The 27,014-nt window shown below is 41.8% G+C and overlaps 1 long non-coding RNA gene across 1 annotated transcript; it reads left to right on the top strand.

The window, feature by feature from the left end:
• Positions 1 to 16,062: 16,062 nt before the first annotated feature.
• LOC130607920 (uncharacterized) lies at positions 16,063 to 24,835 on the top strand. Its single transcript, XR_008974394.1, has 4 exons — positions 16,063 to 16,812; positions 17,421 to 17,540; positions 17,888 to 18,010; positions 24,411 to 24,835. It is a non-coding gene; the product is annotated as an uncharacterized LOC130607920 (long non-coding RNA).
• Positions 24,836 to 27,014: the final 2,179 nt, after the last annotated feature.

The following is a 27,014-nucleotide window of genomic DNA, read 5'->3' on the forward strand; positions in this document are numbered from 1 at the left end:
AATGGTAACTGCTACTCTGATTTAGAACTTGCATGGGCAGAATGGTCTTTATAATGAGTATTTGTTTATTAGAAGTGATAAAATCCTAGGCAAGGCATTAAAGCAAGATTGGGACAATAGAAACACACACCAGAAGGTTGTGAGGAACAAATATATTTCACTTTGTATTGGAGCAGCAATGACTGTACTGAATGACATCTGCCTGGATACAAATTTCCTTGCTAACACACATCCATGCCAGCAGAAGGAGACTAAAGGGCCTGAAGATCTCCCTCAGTTCTTGTAGGGCTGTGGAGTGCCCAGCCATGCTGCTCATCCTGCTGCCTTCCCAAAATCCAAGTGCTTGGAAGAGACCCAGCTCCACCAGCTGTGGTTTCTATCTGAGGTGCCAGGATGACACTGCCTGCCTGTGGCTTTTGTTGGGGTGAGCTCAACAGGAGATGCATGTTCCTTCAGAATCACTCATTTTAGCCACTGGGTGGTTGTCTTCTTTTATAGTTGTTTACCCCACTGCTCGTGTTGTCATGTCCTGTGTTGCATAAGGTAGTAATTGCCATCTGCCGGACTAGTGCTCTTGTCACTATAGATGTATCTCTAAGTACATAACATCATCTACTCAGGGCGTGTTGGTTTGGGAATATTTCAGATTTATAGATATTGCCACATTTAATTAAAAAATGTTTCATCTCAAGGTACAGCCCATAAACATCAGAGATTATGGTCATGCTTACCAACATAAAAAAGCCCTCTTTTTTTCCTTTAAATTGGAAGTCTCAACCGAAAATGAATACACTTGTCTTTAAAAATACTGTTTGCCTTCATGGCAGTGACAAATTCTTCTAAGGCCTAAATTTACTCTGATTATTCCCAGATGTTAATGAATTCAAAGTGCATTTGTCCAATGAGAAAAATATCTTCTCTATCGCTCTGGCCACCCTGAGTTAAATCATTTTGTCCAATATTGTGTATCACTTTGTGTAAGTCTCCCAAATGGATCAAGAGGGTTTTTACATTCTTTTTCTTTTAATATTTTTTACTTTGGAACGTTTTCAGTTTGTGCGGTATGGAAGAAGCTTTTCTGAATTACTTCCAGAGGAAATTTTAGCTGTGCGATGCAAACATAATGTTTTCTTCGTTTGTGTTACTTCGTCTAAAGCTGAGAGACTGAGTTAAAATAAGCAGGAAAATGTTTCTGTCTTCCAGTTTCAAAACAAAAACCCCGAATGGACAAGAAAACCATCATCTGAATCTGCAAATTAAAGAATATCTGTATGTATTTACAAAGATGCTCTTGCATGTATGGCTGATTTTCCGAAGTGCTTTGGTGTCTTACTGGCACTGATTTTGACAGAGACAGTGCATCAGGCCTACTGCAGTATTTCTGAAACCCCAGAAGGTAATGAACTGCTTTATTAAGCACCAAATACCTTTGGAAATCAAGCCCATGATGGCCAGAATCAATCTGTCAGTTTGCTGACTACAATTAACACTTCTTTTGTACAATACTCTGGTTTTAAATACAAAGCATAGTTTAAAAACCTTTTTCTCCTGTGTAAACAGCAGAAGAAAGGTCATTTATTTTACCCGCAGAAACAATTTTCACAAGCTCTTTTTGTGCATTCTTGAGATTTTAGTCTTTAACTTTCACCTGAATACTGGTCATAAAACATTCAAGACAGAAAGTATCACCAGCAAATGCGCCGTTACCATTACCTGACATAAAATATGTGTACAACTAAGCGCCCGAATAAAGGTGTGTGGGACAGATGAATTAGAACGTGAACAGGTATTGTGAAAATACCACGTTCAGCATAACTGTAGCAGAAGTTGCAAATGACCATGGCTATTAATGAAATTGAACTTAACTCAGGAATGACTAAGTGGTCTACCATGCCCATAGGTAGAGGCGGTGGGGTGATGCAGAATGCAGGTGCAACCCCCTCTGTGTGGGGAACACAGGCTGCCATGAGGAAGGGTCTGGGTGGCTTGTCCTCTGCCTGGCCCAGGGACACTCGTCTCTTCCCAACTTCCTGGTTAGCACAAAGGTGACTGGTGAATGCCTTGCTTTGTGCAATGTGCAAACTCAGGCTTGAAATGAGTCAGGGAAATGGCTTGACTCAGTCAAATGAAGGCCTAGACTTGTTAGCATAGCACCTAGGTTCATCTTAGTGAGGTTAAGGAAGGGCTGCAGAGGGTAAAGGCGGGATCTGCTTGTAATAGAAATACCATTAAAGTCCTGATGGTCCTTTGCAGTGATGCCGAGTGTTTATGTGACCTGCAAACAGACTGAAGGGTGGTCCCCTCACCTGGGGTGACAGCCCATCAGGGAGCAAAACAGCACGTGGCTCTTGAGCAGCCCAGAGCATGATCTTTGCGGAGGGAGCAACGTCAACAGTGGCAGCATTGGAAAGGCTCATCAGGACAAAGGTGGGTTCATTTCACAAGTCACCATGGCAGGGCAGTTACTGCAGCAGGATAGACCGTGCTAAATTTAAAATGCCCAGTCTGGAGCTGTGTTGGTTGCTGCTGACCCTGTTTCAGCCCCTGATGAATGTTATGTATCACTACTGCAGGGAAGACTTCCTCCAAGAGAAAAGGGAGGTCATTCATGTGAAAGGTAGGTCATTCATGGGAATGATTATAGGGATTGAAAGCAGCACCAGCCTGCTGGTGGTTAATGCAGGGTGGTCTCCCACCACACCCCTGTCTTTTGTCACCTCCTCTCTCCTGAAAGCATCCTGGTGCTGCTCCCAGTGCATTCCCAGTGCCTTCTCCAAGTTCTTGCCTGATGTTTGCTGAAGGCACTGGAAACATTCCTATTAACATCACGAATCTTTGTCTTCCCCAGGTACGTATCCAAAGGCTGTAGCCTCTGAGTCTCCAATTTTCTCTCTTCTTTATCTTTTTGTTTAAGGGATGGGGTGGAAGAGACCCTATATCCTGCATGAAAACCCAGAGGGCTGTAAAGTATTATTCTCTTCACCAGGTCATGCCCTGATTTCATTCAGTCTTAAAGCCAGCCTTTCTCACACTTCTTCTTTATCAGCTCTGCTACATTTTGGGAAAAAAATCTGCCTTGATTCCCTGACACAGCAGAGGCTGTTTATCCCAAAAATGTTTAACACAGCTTTTTTTCCGTTCATGTAACATGATTTGTACACACACATGCAGCATACACAGGCATGTCGAATATCAGGCCAGTTTTCACTTTTTAGCTTCAAGAGCGTGTTTCTTGTCCATAAGCCACATGGGTTGTTTTTTGTTTTTGCAGTACTTTATTCTGAGTGACATCTTTTTGGGGGGCACAGAAATGTACAAGTCAAAAGACATTTACTATTTATACAAATACTTCATGCTTACTGCTCATAAGGAGCAATTTAAAATGACAAATCGCTATTCTATAAATCAGATATAGGCAGACAACTTACTGGACTCCTTCCAAGATACACTGAGACATGCACCAAAATATCAGCGTGTAATTACTTTCATTATGTATTCCAATTAATCTGAAAACAACTGAGACTGTAAAGATCGCATCGTGCTAATTTTTACTGACATAAACCCCAATATTATTTATAGAATTGGTTGTCCTCTGTTTACTTGATCAAAATGTGGACTAATCAGGCACTGCTTTTCTAGAAATAGTTCTTGAGTATGGTAATTTGCCATCTTCTGAGATTTTCTTTATTTAGCCAGAACACAAGCGCATATTTTAATTCATGGCAATATTTAAACTTACGTCTGATTTTGAGCCAATGACTTGACTAAAAATGTTCCTAAAGACCATTAAACATGTATCTGAAAGGTGTGATCTCTTGTGTGAACCCGTGTTCTATTTCTGGTATTTCCAAGGTGTTTTGTTGTTTGACCACAACATTTTTACAAGAAGAATAAGCAATTATTTTTAAGTTGAAAACTATTTTGATGATGAACTAATCCTCACCTTTGACATTGCTTCAGCGGGAGAAAGGATAGATGGTGGCTGTGGGCATAGACCTGTTTTGGACCCTCTATTGTCAATAATTTAGACATTCTTTGTCTTTTGAAAGCAATGATTTATCTGCCTTTATTTGTTTCAGAATATGCTTCCTTCTTCCTTTAAAATGGAGATTCATTTTTGCACATCTGGAGCTCTTCATAAAGCGAAAAGAAGTACAATTAATCTTAAAATGATGTAAGACATTAAAAGCATTAACTAATTAAATACCACACAGAGCACATTTTATTTAAAAGCCTTTAACTCTCATAGATGATTGGGAAGTAAAAGGAAAAAGCTTAATCACAGCTTCCTGGAAACGCAGCCCATGTTGTGGGTAGATGGAGAAATGGATTGCAAAATCTGAGCCCTGAGGTTTGAAGCCCCCCAAGTGTCTCAGTGTCACTGCCCAGTCTCAGGAGGACCTGGGGACAGATGGTTGCCTTTCATTACTTCCCTCTTTTCTGACCTTGAGCGACAAGATATATTTATAGATTGATTAGAGAGGGAGCAAGGTGCCCATGCAGTGGATGAGCATATCATGCATCCACAGTCCAGGGCTTCCTCCCAGCTCCTGATGCTTTACTGGTCTGAAAGGTCTGAAGTTCCCACCCCACATTGCGAGAGCACCCCTGCTTCACCCCTTGGTGTCAGTCCCTGGTGGCTGGGCCAGCCAGGTCACCCCTCCTTTTTTCTCTAGGAGCTCTTCTGGAGGCTGGCATCCCAGCCCTCTCCCACTGTTATTATAGACACACCATTCTGTGTGTAGACAAAGCAAAATTCCAAAATAGCCCCATTATCAGTTTCCCGAACGTCTCTGCTTTACAGATCAGTGAACTTCAATTATATTTTCCACATGGTGATGTTTCAGATAATTCTTTGGGGTTTTTTGTCGTCAATAGTCACAGTGGAAGCAGCGAGTTAAAGAATGAGGTGCTCCTGCTCTGGTGCCTCCTGGGATAACATGATGCCAATGTTCAGATCAGACCAAAACCTCACCTCCACCCGTGGGGCACTTCAGCAGGTGCAGATTTACACAGAAGTTGAACTTGGTGTGCAGGCTCATGATGGCTCTGCTTTAGTAGGTTGATTCTCCCTCACAAGTGCTACCCTCACAGAGAAGACCACTGAAGACAAGGACATCTTGGCTTGGTGGGCAGTGTGCAGCAGACTCCAGAGCTCTTCTATGGAGAGAGGAAGGATATTGCCTTTGCCTATTCCTAATCCCACAGCTTCCAAAACACTGAATTAATTACACTTGTAATCCTGTCTTCCTCTATCAGTTTAAGTCTTCTGACCTCATTCCTCCCTCTTGGACCCATATGCATTGGCACCATACTCCATTCAGGGCTTAATTACTGCACTGTACTTTGTGTTCCCTAGTTTGAAGCTACTACTTTTTGTTTTGTCATTTTCTGATAATCCCCTTCCTTTGAAGGTATTTATATTCTATGATCTTGTCTCCCCTGAGCCTTCTCTTTGGCAGGCTGTAGAAACCGAGTTCCTTCTGTCCAACCTAACTCACCAGATTCCTTTTAATGTAATTTTTCTCTGTGTGTTTTTTGTAGTTTCACAGTGCTTACAAGCTGTGGGGAGTAGAGTGAACCCAATGCGAGGTGCCAGTGCACTTACCTATATAAAGCACTCTGCAGCCCATATTACCTTTACAAAATAACAGTGTACAATCACCTGAACTTTTTCTCCAACTGTTAATGTGAAGGAAAGTATCAAGGAAAAGGGATATCCATTAACCTGTCAACAACCTGTTGATTTAAAATCTGTGCCCAGCCTAAAATGTATCAGGCTGTGTATGATTCACCATGTAAGGCAGCACTGAGACTGGCTCACAGTTAAAAAGTCCTTCTGGCTGAGCCTTATCTAAACTGCGCTGGCTGAATATAGTGATTCTAATGAAGTTATTCATGGCTTACGCTGACTGATTTAAAGCCTTTGTCTTTTATACGTAAATCTATTCTTCCAGATGTAAGGTGGATGGAAAGTTGTGTGATTAGCTGCAGTGAGGATACATTAAAGAAGATAACAACCAGAAGTGCCAAGGCTCCCTCATGTCCTGGATCCTTCTCAGCAAGCGACTGTGTAATATTTTACAGAACAACTTAATTGAAGAAGCTATAGAAATACAGTGATCAGAAAATCTACAGTGATTTGTGATGTACAAAGTTACTGTCAGAAAGCACTAATGTCTCAGCCAGTTTTCCTCCATCATCTTGTCTGTGCTATTTATTTTTAGACCCTGATGGTTTAATCAGTGCTATGCAGGCTATATGTAGCTCCGCATACCTGGAGCTCACAGAGGACTGTGACCACAGGTTGCAAGAGCCCCATGGCAATGACTGCCATTCAGCCCTGTGCAATCTGATTTTATTGGAAGTTATTCATTAAATGCAGGTATCTTGAATCAACCAACATTTTAAGTCCCTCTTGGTTTCAGACATATCGCATCTGCTAGTCATGCCTCCAAAACTAAAGAATAAAACCTGTGCAGAAAAAATACCTCTCATTGTTTAGTGAATATCTGGAAAAATAAAAGTAAACTTAAACCAATCCTTTTTCTAGAATCCTTGTTTATGTCAGGATATTATCAGTACTCCTTGTTTTGCTTTAATACAGTAAGTGATAATTGCACCACTTGGATACATCTTGGCTGATGCCTAAAACACATCTACAACTGTTTTCATATTATTATGAAAAACTGTTTGAAATGAGAGGCTACGAGCACTTTAATACCAGGACCACAAAATGATCCATCAATAAACCTCTCTTGGCATTTAAAAAAGCTAATCAGTGCTGAGATTTATTAAATACCAAGTGTCATTTCATTGGCGCACAAAATACCATAGTCCCATTCTGTTTCATTACAAACAAAGGGGAAAATACAAAAATGGGTTTTATGCATTCAGAAATCTCATAGAGTCCAGATAATAACTCTGGTCTTGACTTGGCAGTATACAAAAGATCTACTCTGTGCCACAGAAATTCCCAAAAGCTCTCTGGTACTAATAATGTTTAATGGCTTCAGGGGAACCAGAATTTCTCCCTAAGAAAGTTACTTTCCCCTACTGTTATTGCAAAGGAAGTCCAAACCAAGCAGCATCATTGAAATTATGTTGTACTTTCTAGCACAAATGATGCTATATTTTGTAGGCTTCTCCGTAAGAGGTAAGCAGCGTGGGTCTTGCCTAATACCTGGAGGAGAGACCACCTGGGAGTCCCACATGGTGCAGCAGGTACAGTACAGGAAGTCACGGCTAACCACCTAACAAGCAGGAAGCCACAGCAGACAAACTGGGAAACACCATTTGGCTGTAACACAGGTCGCAGGGACAGGCAGGGAAAAGACAAAGGGGATGCAGCAGGTAAAATTACATTTGCAAAACGATCCTTTTCCAAGCCTGGATCTCATGTCATAAAGCAGTTCAGGCTGCCCACAAGTGCCCCATAGGCTTTGTGCAGGCTTCTGCGTAGGGATGGATGTCTGTCATCAGTGTGAAGAAGATAATCCAAAATACAGATACCAGTAATCATTCTCAGTCTCTTTCTTCTAAAATTGGACATTTCTAACACAGCAAAATTGAAATATGCTTTACATGGTAGCCTAATTTCAGATTTACTATGGAAAAATGTACAGTAGCTTTTCCTTATGTACAAAATCCCCATGGATTCCAAGACAATAAGATCAATTCCACAGCAGTGATCTTTTAATTCCAAGACAACATTGCTTTATTAGAACATCTTGCAATAATCTTGCCCATCCTATTCCTGGCCCAAGAAGCATCCCATGCAACCAGAGTTTGCAATTAAGTGTATTTGTTGACATGACATTTGTTAATGATTTTTCTGCTGTCCTTCACTTTGAAGACAGTTTTTTTCTTAAGATTTCTGTACTGCCAGGCTTCAATGTCTAATCCTGCACAAAAGATGCACTGCATAAAGGCAGGTATTTCTGTCAAACACTACCTGGCACAGTGGAGAAGGGCAGAACTGTGAGGTTGTAAGTCTGCGATGAAGAGGAGTACAGGCTTGCAGCTCTACAGATCCTCTACAGCAAGCATCAGGGTTTGGCACTGAATTGCCAGGAAATGTGTGGATTCTTGCAACTCATTTCTTATGCAAGAAGATAGAAACTTGGGTGTATCTGATCTCAGCCTCTATCAGGCTGTTTAGTGCAACAGGAAAACATCATTGAAACTGTCCCTAGTCATAAGTCTCAAGAGCACAAAGACAATGCCAACAACCTGCAGCTGTCATGCATCGGCCCATTATTTGCTTGCTAAAGGATTATATGTTTTAAAAACTAATCCTATGCACACAGATTTGAGAGTATGAAAGGAAAGAGACAGACCAGGTATGGTATGAAATGTGTGCTGCACAGCCTCCTGAGAAGTGGGGAAAATGTAAAGAGAAAATACAATTCCAGTTCTTAAAAGTTGTCTGAGTAAAATATCTACTGTTAGCTGCCCTATAAAGAAGAATGGGAAATGGGCAGCTGAAATGCATGAAAGGAGCAATAGTCTCAAAGCTAATTGCTCTTCTTTCCATATAATTCAGAAAGATAAAATTGCCTAAGCAGTATGACAGAAGTAATTTATCCCCAGCCTGTGAATAACCTAAGGCTTACATGTTTCCCTCTCTGAGAAAAACTCATGTGGGAACGCTGGAACAGTAAGCTCCTGCATGCATTTCTTTCCAGGGTGAGGTTTGCCATTTAAAGATGGTATGTAGCTCTTGAGCCTGAGCAGAGACAGGTCATGTCCAGAGAAGCACCCTTCTCCTGCACAGGGCTCAGGTCCCTCACCATAGCTTAAAAGCCAACACACACCCCCTTTTTGTAATAAGAATGTTTTGTAACAAGAGCACAAACACCCTTTTCTAGCAAGAGCTTCTGCTGTCCCCAAAAGCTTCCTAGAGAGGGTCTTTGAGGTCCTTAGTGCCTTACTATATGTTGTAACTATCTTCCTGCAGGAGGGGGCATGGGGTGTCTAGGGAGCCCAAGCTTAATGGTGCCAGAGCTGCACTCAGCTCTCGTCCATCAGCCTGGATCTATGCTTTGTCTTTCAAAAGCAGAGGACAGCATCTCCTGCCCTAGCAGGAAACTCCAGTAACAGGCAACAGTGCTGTAACTGGAAATAGCAATTAAACTTGATATTGGCAGTGCTACATAGTAGGACTTCAAGTTTAATAGTCAAAAGTTAGGACGGTAAAAGTAATCATCGTTCACACAAAAGCATACATCAAAATGTATTTATTTCAAAAACTAAAGCAATTAATCTAAAATCACTGGGAGAGAAAAAATAGTTAAATCTATAGCATTAAGTGAAAGGAGGCATTGTCACTGTTATCAGCCTCATGGGCTTATAGGATAATTCCAGCTGAAAGGGTCCTCAGGAGGTCACTAAATCCAACCTCCTGCTTAAAGCAGGGTCACCTATGAGAACAAACCAGGTCACTCAGGGATCTATCCATCTGGATCTGGAAAAAACTCCATGGATGGAGACTGCACAGCCTCTCTGGGCAGCCTCTTCCACTGCCTGCTGGGGAAAAGTTATTTCCTTCCAACCAGTCTGAATGTCTCTTATTTCTCTATGTCTCTCCTCAAAGGGCAAGCGCTCCAGCCCACACCCAGCTTGAGGGCCTCTGCTCAACTCACTCGTAGCTTCTCCATCTTGTTCTTGGCTCACTATCAAGATGTGATCTAAAAAGTGCTGAGAAATGGGGGATAATCCCTTCCCTCAATCTACTGGCTAATGCAGCCCTGGAGTGTTCCCAGTGACCTTCTTCTCCTTCATGTGCCTAGAAGGGTTTTCCAAGAGAACTCATCAAATGTATTTTCTGAGGGAACAAGTGAGGCTGACCAGCCTGCAGTTCTGTGGATGGACCTTTGTGCCTTTTTGAAGATGGATGAAACACTTGCCCGTCTCCAGTTATTGTGGACCCCACAATGATCTGCATGATAGAGAACAGCCTTGCAAGGACATCAGCCAGTTCTCCCAGCAGCCTTGGATGTAGGTCCCATGGACTTGTATGGGTGAAGTTCTCGTAAGTAACCCCTGACGTGACTCTTATCCACTGCTGGCAGAACTTCCCTTTGAACCCTGGGAGACCTTGTAACTGAAGACTACAGTAAAGAAGACACTGAGAACCTCACCCTTACCGGTGTCTGCTGTCACAGCTCACTCACCCAGGCAGCAATGGGCCCTCCTTTAACTTGTTCAGCATTTTATCATTAATGTAGTGCCTGAAGCACTTGTTGCCCTTGGCATCCCTTGAAAGTCTCAATTCCAGCTGAGCTTTGGCTTTCCTGATGCCATTGCCTGAGTAATACCTCTAAACTTCTCCTTTGTAGTCTATCCTTCTTCCACCTCCTTTATGCTGCTTTTCTGCATTACAGCTCTGCCACAAGCCAAGCCAGAGCCTGTTACACTCATCTGTCTTTCTCAATACTAAGGTGGGTACTGGCCATACTTGGAGGATGTCCTTAAAGGCTTCCCACATCTTCTGAGCACCTTTCAGAGCTGCCCCATGGGATCCCACCTGCCCACTCCCTGAGCAAGCAGCAGTTTGCTCACCTGGAGTCCAGGGTCTGTGCTGTGCCTTCCACTTACCCCACAGGATCTTGGACTATTGGCACTATTAGGTGGTCACTACAACCATGGATACCACTGACTGTCATGTCCCCAGCCAACTCTTCCTTGTCAGTATATAGCAGATGCTGGGGAGCATCACCCTGCTTGGTCCACACAGTACCTCTGTGAAGAAGTTCTCCCTTGTTCCAAAGCAAAACATTAAAAGTAGTCATTGAAATGATAAATATATGAACATGGTTTACAACCTATCATTCAATAAACCATCCTCTGTATTTCAAACCATCTACGAGTTTGATCACAAGCCTATTTTATGTATAAGGGAAGAAAGAAACTAGACATTTATTTTAAGGAAGAGAGTGGAAGTAATAGAGTAGAAGAGTGGACTGTTTTGAACTCAGGCTAACTGCATGAGATTTTCAGCTATTGAAAGGTCAGAAAGAACCCCGGAAGATCCATGGATTGTCTTCTGGAATGCGAGAGCAACCAATTAGGGCAAATTATGTCTTTGTCACATGATGCAGAATCTAACAGTGATCGGTATCAATGCCTAGGATTTGAGTATTAGAAAGAATACAAATGAAGAATGCTGTTGTGTGGAATGCCATCTGCTACCCCAGGACACCGTCTCATCTTCAGCAGTTATTGGGTTTGGATGACTGAGGCTGCAGATTGCACCTAAACCATGCTGCTAAACAGTCCTGGTAATCCCATCCTTCACAAACTCATCTAATTTCCTTTAAAGCTCATTTATAACTTTGGTAGCAAGAAATTACAAAATTAAATTGTGTGTTATGTTGGAAAAATGCTTCCTTTTGTTTGCGTTAAACATACAGTTGAGGCTGTCACTTAGCTTCTGTGTAGCAGGAAACAATGGGAAACAATGAACAGCAATTCCCTGTTCACCTCCTTTCCACTGTACACAGTTCTCAAAAATCCCCATCAAAGCGGCTCTCAAGTGTTTTCTTTCCTGATGAACTTCCCTTGGGATACATTGAATATGTCCATCTGTCTCTCATCCCCTTCCCATGTGTCTCTCCCACAAACACCCGTTTGAGAACTGTTTACCAAACAGTCCACAGATCTCCTGGCAGGCTCTTAAGCAAAACACAGTCTCTAGCCAAAGTCTGTGTTTTGGAAACTGCATTTCTTTAGTAAGTATAGTTTAATTTTTATTTGATTATCTCCATTTGCTAAATGTGGTTAGCGAGCATTTTACAACAGCTATATTTCATCAGCTGGGCAGACAGGAGGGACTCTAATGCTGCATTTGGAAATGGGAGTGGGAGAAAGGTGAAGGAATGGCCTTCGCCAAGGTCTCTTAAGTTTTATGTGTGCAGAGGGCTCCCCACATCCCATGTCAAGGCAAATGCCCCATGGAGGTCACCCCTGCAGCTCAGGAATGCAGGTGGGAGGCTTTGGAGAGGAACTGGAGATTGTTAGGGAGAGGCAGGAGAGAGGCGCTGGGTATTTAGCCCCAGAACAAAGCCTGTGCTGGCATTTGCTGTGCGCATCCTACTAGAACGGTGCCCTGCTCAACATCCTGGCTATCTTGTGTCCTCAAGACCTGTGTTTGTGCCTGTTGTGTCACCACACTTTGCCTCTGCATGTGACATAGAACAGGTAGCAGCACCTTTGCTGTGCCATCATGAGGGCACAACTCTTCCTATGCCCTGGGGCTCTTGCAGAGCACATGATGACCCTTTGTGCAGTCAGTGGGATTTGGGGCATTTTTGCCTTGGCTTTAGTGACTTTGGGAGCAATAGTCATACAAATCAGTGCCAGAAAATTCCTTGCCATGAGGGTAGAGTTTCAGCACAGAGATGACTGGGGTGACAAAGAAGCATGTCACAGACCACCACCCCTTACAACTCACTGCATGGATATTTGAGGCTTCATGATTCGATATCACAATATCACAATACCACCTTCCTTTCCATTTTTTTTTTATTATGGAGCTGGTCAAGGTGCATTTTACCCTTTTATTAGCAAGCCAGGTCCACTAATTAACTCTCAGAGGACAACGTACTCTGGGGATAACTCTTCTAGTCATTCAGCTCAGACCTGCATGTGTTGTACTTACAAAACAAACACCTTCCCCTGCCTCTCATCCTCTCTCGCACAAAACCCACCAGCCAAAGACGTTATTCTAAACCTAGCTAGGGAAGGAAAATGCCTTGTCTTTTCCTTATGGTGACTAATAATAGTGATTGAGATTAAAAAAGGAAAGAAAAACAAGGCAAAGCTATTGATTCTTTCCTTGGTGACGTTTAGTTTTAGTCTAAGTTTTGGAAGACCTTGAGACGTTTCCTGAAGTCTATTGTATTTTATGTCTATCTAATTTGTTTCTTAGTTTTGAGTTTGAGCAGAAGTCTTGACTGTCAGACACACATTTGTAATTTGCAAATGGAGAGAACCAGTGGGGAACTTCCTCAGATATGGCTCTGAATTTCCAATTTAAAGAGTTATCCACTGTTTAACCTGTTTTTCTATGTATTGTAGTGAAGTAAATCAACACTTGTGTTTTCTCTTCCACAAATAAAGCCTTTTGTTTTCTAGCAGCTTCATTGCTGCAGCACATGACATGGATGGATAGTTCTTTTCCTATTTTCACATCACAAAAAAAGGAGTAACCTGGAGGTATTTAACAAATACTTTACCTCTTACCAACGCAGACTTCTCTGCTAATGGCCGCAAGCCTTAATTATGTAGAGTTTAAAAGAGAAAAAACATAAAGCATTTGTTTGCCCGTGCAGATAACACACAGGAGATAACAGCATTTACCTATGACTTTCTCCAGCATAATCTCTTACAGAGCATACTGAAAATATGCAGACAGGCAATCTGTGCAAGGTTTCTGTGGGTGCTCTGGACAATATTTCTGACTAGATCCTCAGCTGATTCAAGTTGGCATTAGTGTGTAGGCTACACTTTTAAATTACCTCAGTTATGTGCACTGAACCCATGTTTATCTCAGATTTAAACAAAGTTTAAAGATGGCTGTGGATCACAAACTCTTCTAACCAAGAGCCCATTTATTCGTACTTGAGTGATAGAAATTTTAAAACTGGTTAAAACTGCTATGCAGCCAGATGCTTTCCACTGGGCAAAGTGAAAATCCTGGTTCAGAAAGGCTTCCAGCATATATTCAGTCTCTTTGATGCTCCATAGAAAGAATTCATCTGGTACAGAAAAGTTCCAGAAGTTTTCAGAAAAAAAACCTATTTTTTTTCCTATTCATCCCAGGGAACTCATATGAGGAAAAAAAGCAGAATCAGATTCAAAATAAATTTTCCTGTGAATCATTAAATCTGAAACTTACCCATGAAGGAAACTGAAAAATATTTAAAATGTGCTTTGCATAGGCAGTATTTCAGATTATGGTACTTTATTGCAGAATTTATCAATTTGGAGTTACACCTCCTCTGTACTGTTACTCTTTACTATGATTCCATTCGGACTACATTGTGATGAATACTAACGGGAAATACCATGGGTATTTTGAAAAATTTTCTCTAGAGATGTTTTTATTATAACATCAGGTTACATTCAGTTAAAATCTGTTTCAGAACCCTACAGATGCTCTTATTTTCGTTTATGATTTTAAATTACTGATAGCTTCTGTTTCCAATTTTTTTAAGATATTAATCAAATTGGGTGTACGTTAGTTCCTAGTGCATCTTCATCTCTAGTACTGAATTTATAAATCAGTAATCAGAAGTAATGTACACATTCCTTTTATATATTCTCTAATTGCATTTATTTTATACTATCCAAATTATACATGCTACTCTTCTTTTTCTTCAAGATAAGCACATCATCTTGTTTCCACTTTGTTTAATTTTAGTTACCAAGTGACTGTTACAGAGTTCATTGCTTCACTCCTCTGGTTTTTGGTGAGGGTAATTTCCTCTCAAAACCACACTCATCTGTTTTTCCATGTGTGGCTGTAGATGGACCTCTACCGCTGGAAAAACTGGAAAAGTTGTGGTGTTCTCCTTCATCGGAGATCCACCAAGATCATACTTTATTTTTATAGGACTTGTAGGAAATGTGGATATAATTTAATAGGAAACATTCAGTTTAGGATTTAGGCTTTCAGTTAGACCTTGAAAAGAGTTCGAGGAAACTACGGTACTTCATCAAAGTGCTCAAAGACCTATTTCCTAAAGCATGAGGGAAAAAGAAAATATCAATATTTCATTAAATAAGCTGTTAACCACAAGGGTTTAGATCATCCAGCATGAGCCTTTGAACAAGGGAGAGGCTAAAGAAAACAATAAAAAAGAAAGATGCAGAGACTTCATGCTCTGTGAATGGAGGGGCCAGGCAAATTCCTGCCTATGTGCTGAACGTTTCAATGTCAGTCGTGGTGCGGTGGGACCTGTGGGGAAGCAGAGCCACCATAGACAGTGCCACCACTGCTGCTGTCCCACCACCACCGTCCCCTTGCCCAGCCTGTTATTGCTCCTGCTCTGGGAACCAGTACTACAGGATCCATAAGGAAAATCAAGGTTGTGCCTCTTTCCAGCAAGAAGTGCATTTCTCCAAGCTTTGCAAAGATTGTGGGTTAAATACTCCGTCCAATCCTCCATTAGTACAGGTCTGTTGGATACTGAGTTGGCTCTTTTAGTTTCTTTCAAGCAGTACAGAATATAATCTGATACTTTTCTAAGTGGATGCCACAGCTGGAAACACATCTGCTTTCTTTCCTGCATAGAGCTGTTCTTTCCTGCATAGTGCTTCACCCATTGTGAAGGACATGGGAGAAGATTTGTACTTCTTTTTAGTTTTTCACCTGCCATTTTTCAGTCTCCTCTGTGTTTGGAAGACCTTCAACACAGAAACTGCTAATTCACAATTTTTTGTTGCACGTTACCAGATTTGAAGCTTTGTCAGTTCTTAAAAATTGATCTTTGATCAGCAGCTTAGACATCTTCCCAAATGCCTATATTCAGACTCTCAAAAATTATATGTATTTATACAATGTATGCAAAATATCAGGTATAATTCAGGTTTTTAGAACTTTTCTGAGGTTGCTTGCTGTAGAAGAATCACAGTTCTGATCTACAGGAGTTTCAGTGTTTCCTGCACTCTGTCAGTTTTCTGTTTCATTGTGCATTATTAGGACCCTTTTAAACTTTGTACCCTAAGTGATGCCCCAGGTGATTACTCACTGGCCTTGTGCTAAATGCAGTGCTGGATAATCTACCTACAGCTAGGGAACAGGCTTCCCTGGGATTCACAGTCAACAGCCCCACATGTCTGTCTACTTAGACTATGCTGTCAGTGGATTGAGAAACCACGTTTGTTTGCCTTATCTTTCATTATGCACAGGGTTTTTCCAAGCTCTATGTTTCTCCCAGCTCTCCGAACCCTGCACTCTGTACAGCCTTTCTCGACAGTCCCCTGCTCTCCAGCTGCACGGGGTCTGATGGGCCTTCTGTTAGCTTTTTGTTTGTCCTCTCATCTATGGTTTCCCCTAAAGGTTGCCCCTGAACATCTTCCTTCTGCTGTTCCTTCCCACACACCACCCCCTGGGAGCCAGCTGCAGTGCACTTCAGTGTATCAGGGCTTTTGCTAGCTTAGGTTCAGAATATGCTGTTGTCAATGTGCCTGTGATGACAAGCCCATTCTGAGAATTTTCTTCCTTCCATTTATGTTGGTAGAATTACAACAAAGAGTGAATAAGTAAGCATCTTTTCCACATCAGTTCTGATTTTATTGACCTTAAATGTCTCTTTTCCAAATAATGAATCCTGCTGATGTAGTTTTTCTCCATACAGAAGGTGTCTCAACCTTTGGACCACCCCCTTTGTCTTTCTCCTACACCTGTATCATTTCTACAGTGATTTTTCACATTATAGAACCTGAACTGTCACCATAAGATGGGTAAATTCACACCATCTGTACAATGCCATCATTTAATTTCTGGTTTGGCTTTTATCCCGTTCCTATATACTGGCACAGTCTATAGGCTAGGTCTCTGCAGTCACTTGGCAGAGCACTGGGGAGCAGAGGGGGCAATGCTGTCCAAATGGTCTCTCCCTCCAATCACAGTTAATAAAAATCCTGTCTGACCTGTCCTAAATTGTACCTGTGTTATTATGGGCTCAGAGTCTGCAGATCACTGACGCTTGACAAAGCTGCATGTCTTTCTGGCTGGTGTTAACAGTGAACTGAGAGCTTCCCACAGATCTACCAGCAGTGACTCCTAGTTCTCTTTCCTGAAAGGTAATAGCCAATTTAAAATCCATTAAGTTATATATGTCTAGTTAAGGTTGTTTCCCTTCATATTCATTACTTCACATTTATTGACATTGAATTTTGTCTGCTATTTTACTGCCTGCATATTCAGAGCGTGTTCATCCTACTAAATGTAGATGAATGGCATCTGAGCCAGGCAGCAGAAAGAGGCATTTTCAGGGTTGTGATTTGTCTGATTCTAATGTCTGTATCCCAGACAGACCAGGGGAACCGAGCCTTAAAAGTGCCTGTTTCTCTCCACTGAGTACAAAAGGAGCCTCAAGTGACTCTTGATTTCTCTAAGAGCTATGTTGTAGATGTTGGTGGTTAGATAAGATGACTCCCACGTGCGTCATATTGTGAGTGGTCTCTGTCACACTGCAGTCAGCTTTTGTTTATATTGCCCTAAACTATTTTGTACCATCAACAAACCCTGCCACGCTGCCATTCACCTTTCTCGGATGATTTATGGGCAAATGGAGCTCACAACTTCACAGATGCTGCTAAGCCTCCTCTGGAAATCTCTCTTTTTTGAAAAAAAAATGACCTTTTGTGCCTACCCTTTCTGACCACAAAAGCTTTATTTATTTATTTAGAAACCTCCTGGGAGGGACCTTGTCAAAACCCTGTTGGAAACACAAGTGTGCTGCATTGACAGCACCACTGCAATCTGTGCTCTCACTGACTTTTTCCAAGGAGCTCAGTGGATTTATGAGGTAAGATTTTCTCCCTACAGAAGTTCATAGTATTTTTTCCCAGTTGTACTCATTTGCCCCGTGTCTCAGTTCTATGCTTTATTGTAAGTTTCCCAGGTCACTGTTCCCAAGTCAGATTTATAAATCTGTAGGTCTCTGGACCTTTTCTAACTTTCTTTTCCAAAACTGTGTTCACATCTGTTTTTTTATTGCTTTAGTACCCTTTAAGTAGTGGGTTGTGCACTGCAGTTAGCAGAGCTTTTACAATCCTGGGTAAATACCATATGGTCACGCTGATTCGTTACTACCTACCTATTTTAGTAATCTTCCCCTACTAGTTTTGAGCTGCTCCTATTTGTTGTCACCAGGAAAGCTGATGCAGTGGGAATCTCCATGAGATGCTCTTACCTGGCTAGAGTCCACTTTGCTATTCCTTTCTTGAAGACCTGTGGGCCTCATTGACTACCTGACAGGCTGCCTGTTTGAGAAAGGTTTGACTACTTCTTTTGATTCTTTTAGCCAGTTGTCTCTCATAAGGTTTTTCTTACTTGTCTCCTTATGACTTTACCTTTTGCTTACCAGAATGTATTCTTTACTTGCCCCCTAGCAATTTGTCCTATGTGTTGTTTGTATCAATCAAATACTTTTTATATTGTAAAAGAACAATATCCTGTTTAGAGCAGTTTAGAGTAAGTGAAGCAATGATCTACATTAGGCACATATTATTTCCTTATTATTATGGTAAAGAGATAGTGTCACAGTTTAAACCCAGCTGTAACTCAGAACCATGCAGTCTCTCTCTCACTCCCCCCTGTTCCTTCCCCCTGGCTCCCAGAGGGATGAGGAGGAGAATCGAAAGAATGTAACTCCCATGGGTTGAGATAAGAACAGTCCAGTAACTAAGGTATGACACAAACCACTGCTGCTACCACCAATAATAATAATGATAAAGGAAATAACAAGGGGAGAGAATACAACCGCTCACCACCCACCAACCAATACCCAGCCCGACCGAGCAGTGATCTAGCCCTTCTGGGTAACTGCCACCAGTTTATATAGTGGGCATGACGTGCTGTAGTATGGAAAAACCTCTTTGGCTAGGTTGGGTCAGGTGTCCTGTCTCTGCTTCCTCCCACTTCCCCTCCTCCCTGGCAGATCATGAGACTCAGAAAGTCCTTGGTCAGAGTAAACATTACTGAGCAACAACTAAAAACATCGGTGTTATCAGTGCTGTTCCCAGGCTGAAAGTCAAAACCACAGCACTGCACCAGCTACTAAGGAGGAGAAAAAATGACTGCTGCTGCTGAACCCAGGACCCGTAGTTTGCCCATTTCTGCTCACAATCTATACTTTTGGTAACGAGAAAGAGAATAATTTCCATTAGTCTGAGATGGCCAAATGTAGGCAGCAGGGGCATTTGTGCTGTGGTACCCTTCCTTTCCATGCCATTTTTAGAATGCTCTCTGCTTTGTTAAAAAAAGAAGAAACACCTTCTGTTTTTTAAATTAATTGAGTTAATATTGCTCTCACAAGAGAGGAACTTCCTCAGAGGAAGGTCAATAACATAATTAGCAAAACATAATTAAGAAAGTGGTGCTGAAGAGCCAAGTTGTTGGCTAGATGCTTCCCTCAGTACAGATGGTAGGGCCAAGTAGTGATGGGTGTACCCCTGACACCGAAGCCAAAATCTGGTTTTAGACAGCACAGTAATGCAGGGTGAGAGGCAGGGTCTGTCCTTTGGCCAGGCTTGTGGAAAAGATAGAATTTGGCAAAAAAAATGCTCCCAGGCTTGAATGTCTGGCACTTGGAATTCAACACACAGTACAGTTTGGGTTTATAAGCACTTGATCTCTTGCAACTTTGCATCACCAGTGTGCACAAAAGGCATCATTTATGTTCTTTATTTCAAAAGTTTTTCATCGCATATTCATTTGGATTATTCAGTGTTTTCAATTTGTACTATGATACTTATTTGAAGATATGAGACTGACTGAAACCTGAAACAATGAAAAGCCTACTTATGCAGTCTACACTTTTTATCTTAATGAACCCTCTCATATGTAAGAGATTTTTATAGTGGGAATCACAATTAATTTGGAATCACAGTCATATTTGAAAGTTTGGACCTTAGTCTGTGGCAGTTCATAAAGAGAAAAACCCTATCAAGTTAGGCAATAAATTACTGGCAATGAATTGTTGTCCTTGCTTTATTAATTATCATAGAAACATAGAACCATAGAATCATAGATTGATTGGAGTTGGAAAGGGCATTATCTGGTTCAAAGCCCCCTGGCACATGCAGGGACACCTTCCACTAGACCAGGTTGCTCAAAGCCCCATCCAACCTGGCCTTGAACACTTCCAGGAATGGGGCATCCACAGCTTCCCTGGGTAACCTGTTCCAGTGCCTCACCACCCTCATAGTAATGAACTTCTTCCTTATATGTAACCTAAATCTCTTCTCTGTCAGTTTAAAGGCATTGCCCTTGTCCTGTCCCTACATGCCCTTGTAAAAAGTCCCTCTTCAGATTTCTTATAGGCGCCCTTTAGAAAGGCTGTGATAATGTCTCCCCAGAGCCTTCTCTTCTCCAGGCTGAACAAGCCCAACTCTCTCAGCCTGTCTTCATAGCACTAGTCTGATGAGTCCATTACTGTTTCTTGCACGGTGGTCAACACTGTATGTTTCAAAGGGAGGTTGAATAGATCCTATGAATACATTATGTAGTAACCGAATCACAGGGACAGTTCTTAACTTCTGGCAGCTGGTGCCTGATTTATGTCCTCAAGCATGGCAACAAAAATCCTAAATGGTTTCACAAGTCTTTTCCCAAAATGACCTTTGGTACCGATAACACTGTAGAACAACATCTGGGTTCCACCTACACATTGTGGTTTTGGCTTTGTTTTTATTTTTTAAAGAAGAGTTAATGACATTTCAGGTATTTACTTGGTATCTTCAGAAAAAGGACTTGTATCTGTCTTTGTAACAGATGCTGGAAAGGCAGAGGAAAAGGGAAATTCCCCACACTGTCCTATGGGGACAATTTAATCAAAGTATTAAGAGAGGGAATGAAGTCTATCATCTCACCTTCTTATTTCAGCTTCTCAAACTCCAGCCCCTGTTCCATCAGAGCACAAGAGGGTTTAATAATACAGCTACATTCTCACTGCTGCTAACTGGATTAAAACCAACTACTAATTTTACACACAGGAATGTCACTTTCCAATTGCTAAGCACAATTGTCTATCAGTCACTGCTGTGAAGAATCGTGTCTATTAACAAGTCAAAATCTCTGGGGATTTCTTGTTGCTTGTGACCCTTCTTTCTCATGTGATTCAATTCTCACATGGGTATATAATACCAGTGAAACTGTAATGTCTAATAATTCGGTCATGCAGAGTGCAGCTTTAGGTGTTTGAATGCTCTGGGCATGGTTTGCCTGATGTTCATTGACTAACACGTGGTTCCAGGTTTTATTTAGTGACCTATGGTTGCTTCTATAAATACATGCTTGGGCATGGATTGAATTCATTTGGCAACACTACTTAGGCATGGATGACTGATGGACCATTAGAAGCCATTGACTGTGGAGAAGGTTAATCAGACAAATCTTCTCATTAACCTGTATCTGATTCTCCTCTTCATTATTGAAAGCCAGATAATTTTAATTTCCACTGTGAAGTCAAGGAATTATTTATCTTATTATAAATTATGTTTATATACATATTAAGTGTGTGTGTAGTTTCTGTGAGAGCTTTATAAAATAGGGAATATATTGCACAAAAGCATTCTGTAATGCTCTGTAATCAGAAAAAAAAACCAACAAACAGTACATGTAAATGAATAGAAGACTTTGTTTCCAGTACAAAAATGCATGAAAATGCATGAAATGCAGCTGATGACCTTGGTCGTCATTATTTTATCTAGCCTCTTCTCAGTCTTCCAAACAGCCTTAGGTGGTAATCCCAGAGGTGGCACACTCTTGTCTCTTAGTGGCATTTATGTTTTTAAAACAGATCTCAGACCACTAGGTAAAACCCCATTTATTTATCTTCTTTTGCAATCATGCTATGCCAGTGCGAGTGGTATGTAGACAGCAGGTCAACGCATTCCTTGTGTCGTTCAAAATTGACAGTTGTTTATATAATTTTGACTTATTAATGGCAGTGTGCTACATGTATGCCTCCATCTACATGTGGGAGAGGAACCAGACTAAAGGAGTCCAGGGTATCCTTTTTCTTTGTGGTTGTTGGACTTCCCCTTAAGATTCATATTGTAGAGAAAGCTGGAAGCAGCAGTATCTCCAGCACATCATATATGCATATGGGGATATCAATCCATAATTAAATACTTAAAATCTTGTCTCTGGTGCTGGCTGACCCTGTCAGGATCTTAAGTCTCCAGGCCCCAGTGTTTCTGCCAGTAAAGTCCTTAATTCTTGGAAGATAGTTTAGGGACATGACCAACCCTGTCTCATTACTTAGGGCAACTAGGTGTTTTCCCATATCCACTAAACATGATCATTTCTTCTTTCAGATCAAGTTTTTTCTTCTCCAGTCAATGTTTCATGTAAAATAAGTGATAATCATGACAGCAGAAAACAGAATGCAACCCTCTTCAGCTCATACTCTAGGTGCCTAGATGTCCCGGGTTCAGCTGTAACAGTTATTTTCCTCTTTCCTAGTAGCTGGTACAGGGCTTTGTTTCAGCTTTAGTCTAAGAACAATGCTGACAGCACAACGATGTTTTTAGTTGTTGCTAAGTAATGCTTACCCCAATCAAGGACTTTTCAGTTTCATGCTCTGCCAGTGAGAAGGGGAACAAGAAGGCGGAAGGAAGCAGAGACAGGACACCTGACCCAAACTAGCCAAAGGGGTATTCCATGCCACAACACATCATGCCCAGTATATAAACCAGAGGAAGTTACCGGGAAGGGCAGATCACTGCTCAGGTCGGGCTGGGTATCCGTCAGTGAGTGGGGAGCAATTGTATTGTGCATCACTTGAGTTTTCTGAGCTTTCCTTTCTTCTCTTGTTGTTTCCTCTTGTCATTATTATTATTATTATTGGTGTTCTTTCTATTATCACTATATTTTACTTTATTTTAGTTATTAAACTCTTATCTCGGCCTGTACAGTTTGCATTCTTTTGATTCTCCTCCCCATTCTGGGGAGTGAGCAAGCAGCTGTATAGTGCTGAGTTACCAGCTGGGCTTAAACCACAACACTAGATTAGAGAGGAGCTTTCTGCCTTGCAAGTACAACAGACATATAAGCATTTGATAAAAACTAGAACAATTTACTATGGAGAAACTGGGAGAGCACCATCCAGTTTGATACTGTTGGCTACAAGATTAGGTTAAAATTGCCTTGAGCAGAGTGACCAAGGCTCCCACAGACCTGTATGGATGTCCTCGCTGCTTCTAGAAAGCAAGAAAAGTAAGAAGGTTGCACCAGCAGCTTGCTGGGACTGAGGGAAAAGAGGCTTTTACCCCCATCCCCTTAGTGCCAGCTCAGTGAGAGGGCTCCCCATTCCTTTTCATGGCCTTCCCAGATACTATTCCATATATGTCTCCATTTATTCAACAGGGAACCTAGGAACATACCCCCAGGCAGGTTATTTCTGGGGGGTCCAAAATCTTGGATTCATCCCACATAACAGCCTAAACTATTGCCTGGAGTTCTCCATTGACCTCGGAGGGGCTGAGCAAGATTTTTGTTCTCGGCTAAGGTTCCCAAAGTTAGTGGGATGAAGCTGGCCGAAAGTAGCAGAAGTTCATAATTTCAGCACTTGATATTGCGACATCTAAAGCCTTTTGTGGACTGATCTGCTGGGGTAATTCTGGTTAGGTAAAGGCAGTGGTGTTTTACAATTGACTTTAATGGCCCTGGAAGTCATTTAAAGAATTCTGTACAAAAGCTAATGCTGCTACTCTAGAAGTAGGTATTAACTCCCTTTGCTCTGATAATATTGAGGGATCAAAGCCATTCCTCCTAGGTCTTTCTCTAATGAAAGATGGGGTTTAACCATTCTTTAAAAGCAGTGAATCTTTTCAATTCTTTTTCTCCTAAAAGCTCTTTCTATCACATGTATTTCGATAGAGTTAGAATCATGTCCCTGTTTTCTTACTAAATGTTCCTATTTATATGTTAAAAAACCTGGCAGGTTTGCAAGTACTGAAAAAAAAAACTCTCAAGGGGACAGCAGTTTTTTAAATGGAATGAGATTTAAAGTGAGAATTCATGAATATCCCTTTGCCTGGGTATGACAGAGATCTGTGATGCTCTTATTCAGCAGAGTCCAGCTGGGAACTGGCAGGTAGTGCCTGTGTAGCCCTTTGCTCTCTGCATAGAGAAGAAGGTCAGCTCTCTAGCTGAGCTCAGCCCAGCCCCATGGTGGAGAAGGATGTGGGGGCTCTGGTGCAAGTAAGAGAGGGGGCCAGCACTTGCATGGTGGCTGTGGTTGCATCTGCAGAGTAGGCTGTATCCAGGGGTTCATAAAACCTGCATCACTTTCATGAAACTGGGCTACTGTCGGCTTTTGTTTGGTTCTGGACAAGAAAATTCAAGATTGTGGAAACCTGTCTGAGCTCAGCACTAACACACATATCACTAGACGTCTGGTTTGGCTTTTGTTGGTTACTTTTAACTGTGACTGTACAGATATATTCAGAATACAAATCACCATATTGCACTATGCATCCTTAATACGGGAAGCAATTATTGCCACTGGCAAGTCAAACACATCTGCCTGAAGGAAAATCTCACAGGCCTAGTGTGTGAAGGTGTTGCTATGAGATTGACCAGTGGTGGTTCCAGCATTGCCCTGTTATGTCACTCATCTCATTTCATTTCATCTGATTGTGCTTCCGTCTTCCTTTTTTTCCAACAGTTCCCTTAAACCAATGGATGAAAGAGCCCTAGGACCTGCGAAGGGCTGGAAGAGCTTCTGTCAGCTGCCATGGGATTAGGTCAAACTATACGGGAGCAGGAAGGATGGCACTGCTCAAGACACTGGTCCAAATTTGTACACCTGATTGAAACTCCACAAAGCCTGAGAACTTACACAAAGATAATTCATTGTTATACTTAACGGGAGGTTGGTTGTATTGCATCAGGTTCCCTTTAGGTTGCAGAGTACTTGGACAAAGCAGATTCTTACCACACCAACAGGCATCCTTTAAAAGCCTGGCAATACTTCTGTATAAAGAGAGACCACAGCTGCTTGATTCAGAAAGCAGATAAAAAAGTAAATGTATGAATAGAGCCAATATGGAGTGGAAGATGAACAAAACAATAAATGTAATAGAAAATCAAGGTCTCCTATTTATTCTTGAGCATAATGCCAAAACAAGGCAATTTGAAATGGAAGTGAAAAGCAGCACATCCTGAGTGCTGTATTATTAATTTATGGTATTGATTGATGCATCAAAATGAAGGATTTAGTGAAAATAAAAGCAAGGAAATGTCTCTGTATGGAGAATAAAAATATCTAAACCCTGTTAGACAGCACAAGATGACAAAAGCCACGTGAACAAAAGGCAGGCCCCTATAGTGTGTTTCTTGTCCCTTCTTTTTGGCAGTGATCTGAACAGGAGTCTGAGCTGGCCAGATCATTTCTCTGGTCAGGTGTTGCAATGCCGTACAGACAGGTTTAGACATGATTTTACTTAACTGCTTAGTATGGCTTGTGTGTATCCACATTTCCAGCTAAAATATGTTTGACACGACTTCAGTTGCACGCACTATGAACAACCTGTTGTCAGCAACAGTTGCTTTCCACAGCCTAAACAATACTAAGGAAAGTGAATTTGGCAAGAGACTTAACTGAAGAGGAGTACGCTCATTCCTGAGGTTACTCCACTGACCCCGCTATTGCTGCTCCAGAGTTCAGCTTAGCCTTGACCTGATTTTCTGTAGTTTGCAAGTCATGTGGCTGGAGAACTGCTGCTGCTTCTGCTGTTCCATCCATCTTTGTTCAAAGTAATAACAAAAGAATTAAAAAGGGTTCAGGGAAGGGTGACAAACGTTGGAGCAGAGAAAAACTCTCATATGAAGGGAGACTGATAAGGTTGGAGTTGTTTCCCTTAGAGATGAGACAAATAAAAAGGACACATAAAAAAGGAGGCAAAATAATAAATAGTCTAGAAGGACTCATCCGCGCACCCCTTGTGATCCACTAAAGAACCTTTAGAAGTCCATGACAATGAACTTAGATTAAGCTGCTGCTACCTGCCTCTCCCTGCTAGCTGACTGCACAGTCAAGCTCTCTGCTCTGTGCTTCTTTGCCTTTTGGGGTATAAAGGCTGAATAGAAAAGCAGGACAGGGGCAGCTGTTGTCCCTGTTTCCCACCCGTGAAAATAGGGGTATTCACAGAAAGTCAGAGAATATTCCATGCCAGAGGAGAGGGAGATACTTTTCCATGTAATACACATCTACAGAACCAGGCAATAAATAACGTTTGAAGAGCTTGTGCTTTGTAACAAGACTTTCCTGGATTGTAAGAGTTGCTGGAAAAGCTGGGTGCAGCCGTGCACACTGGTTTCTCCATCCTGTAAGCCATGATGGGTGCCCAACAGATGGTGGTTAGAGAGCCACTGCCCTCTCAGCCTGTTGCTGTAAATCTGCCCCTGCTTACTGCTAACAGGTATGTTATCATGTTTGCAACAGCAGGCAGCAACTGGAGTTTAGGAGGAATCCTTAGATGGCACATTCATTATGCCACCTCTGCTTAATGCACATCTAATGTTGACCGTCTGTTGGCTACTGGGTGGGATGGATAGGATGGGATGGACCATAGCATGGTGGATGGACAGCTGCTCCTGTGCTCCTGGTTCTGCATCTGCCAGCACCAGGGCTGCACAGCACCCCCAGAATCCATAGCAATTAATTTCTTCTCCAATAGGGAAATAGCTTCAGCCTTGACTCTGACAACCTTTTGTTGTCCAGAAGAGAAGCTTTTGCAAATACTTTCATTTTAGAGAGGAGTTAGTGCTTTTAAGAGAGGTCCTCCTGTGCTGTTTCAAACTCCATCCTTAGTTACATCTCATTCGTATGGCTAAGAAGACCACCTAGTACCTTTTGGGATCAGTTAGGGGCTAATGTAACACCAAAGTCATCAAAGTTTGAAGCTATAAATGGAAACAGACTAAAACTACATGACGTGTTGAAGTTTTCTAGCAGCTCATTGCTTTCTGAGGGAGTACTGAGGGAGTACTCCACACTAACTGAGGGAGTACTCCACACCCCACCATTCCTGCATCCACCTCGTGCTTACTGCTGGTGTTGGCCTTGGGCTCTGTTGAGCTGATGTGACTCACAATGCAGGCAAAAACCTAACATGACACAAACCTGGAATAGTCATCTGCTGGGGTGGTGATCTGAACTGGCTGATTCCAACTGAAATGAGTGATGACTGGGTGCTGCTTTTAGCTGCAAGACACCAAGCTCAGGTTTTGGGGTTGTGTTTTACTTCTGCTTGAGATAACTCACAAT

The sequence above is a fragment of the Pezoporus wallicus genome, unplaced genomic scaffold (genome assembly GCF_028554395.1).
Source record: "Pezoporus wallicus isolate ANWC-B61680 ecotype Strahan unplaced genomic scaffold, APGP_CSIRO_Pwel_v1 contig_4722, whole genome shotgun sequence".
NCBI lineage: Eukaryota > Metazoa > Chordata > Aves > Psittaciformes > Psittacidae > Pezoporus > Pezoporus wallicus.